The sequence below is a fragment of the Halyomorpha halys genome, unplaced genomic scaffold (assembly GCF_000696795.3).
Source record: "Halyomorpha halys isolate HHAL.00 unplaced genomic scaffold, Hhal_1.1 Scaffold62.1, whole genome shotgun sequence".
NCBI classification, from domain to species: domain Eukaryota; kingdom Metazoa; phylum Arthropoda; class Insecta; order Hemiptera; family Pentatomidae; genus Halyomorpha; species Halyomorpha halys.
The window spans coordinates 774,592-775,645 of NW_027116333.1; the positions used below are offsets into that span (position 1 = coordinate 774,592).

Here is a 1,054-nt window from a genome sequence, read left to right on the forward strand (position 1 = left end):
GTAACAGTCACCTCTCAATTCAGTAGTATCCACCTCATTACAAAAACAGAAATAAAAGCAATTATACTCTCAACCTAAAATGTGCACCATTCTATTAATTATACATAGTTTTCATTAAAGTAATTAGAAATAGGGATGAGATAACTGCCTTTTTTCTCCTCTTGGGCTCTTGTACTACTAGAACTACCAAGTCTACTCCTAATTGTTTGCACTCAATTCCCTTCGTTGCAACATCCTTTGTCCTCGATTCTCCTACATACTGGTCAACCGATCCAAATCGTGACCTGGACCTTCTAGACTTCATCATACACAAAGGCTTAAGCCCACTGAACATGGAAACGAAAACCTATCTTCTTCAGACTAGAGTCTACTAATCCTAACCATTTCCATATCCCTAATTCCTGTATTGCCTCCACCCTCATTCAGTAAATTTGAATCTTGAAGTCTTCATAAAAACATCTGAAAACTTAGATGACGCCATCGATTCCTTTACAACCCTTATCCAAGATGCTGTATGGTCTGCCTCCTTACCCAAGGAGTATAAATATTATATATTTATCTTTTATACATTTTATTTATATTTTAAATTAAATCCTTGTATCCAACCTTATCCCTTTCTTTTCTCCAATAAAATTCTTTTCTATTCTCCTTTCTTGGTGTGCGAATAGTGTTTGAAACTATGTTAACGAACTAACAGTCTTATTGCATGGCTAAAATATTGACGTAGCTTTAATAACTGAAACTCGACTAACAAAAAGACGACTAATCTTTACATACCTCTGTACCAAATTCATCAAACGAAACACCCAGACGGAAAAGCACATGGAGGCACTGCTGTTTATTATTCACCAATCCCTTTCGCTTAGTCCTCTTACAAACAGCAGCTTTATCGATTCAAACTACTCACTTTTTCGTAAAACTTGCAACGGGTTATTCCCCAACCACAATTAAATTCTTTCCTTGATACCCTTGGAAACCATTTCCTTCTAGATGCAGACTTCAATACAAAAACCAACAATGAGGAGTTATAGTACAAGAGCCGGGAAGAAAAAAA

The 1,054-nt window shown here is 36.1% G+C and overlaps 1 protein-coding gene across 1 annotated transcript in view; it reads right to left on the minus strand.

The window, feature by feature from the left end:
* The window catches only part of LOC106692596 (2-acylglycerol O-acyltransferase 2), a 17,656-nt gene that overhangs the window by 16,245 nt on the left and 357 nt on the right, over nt 1-1,054 (minus strand). The gene's annotated exons all lie outside the window — the stretch shown is intronic.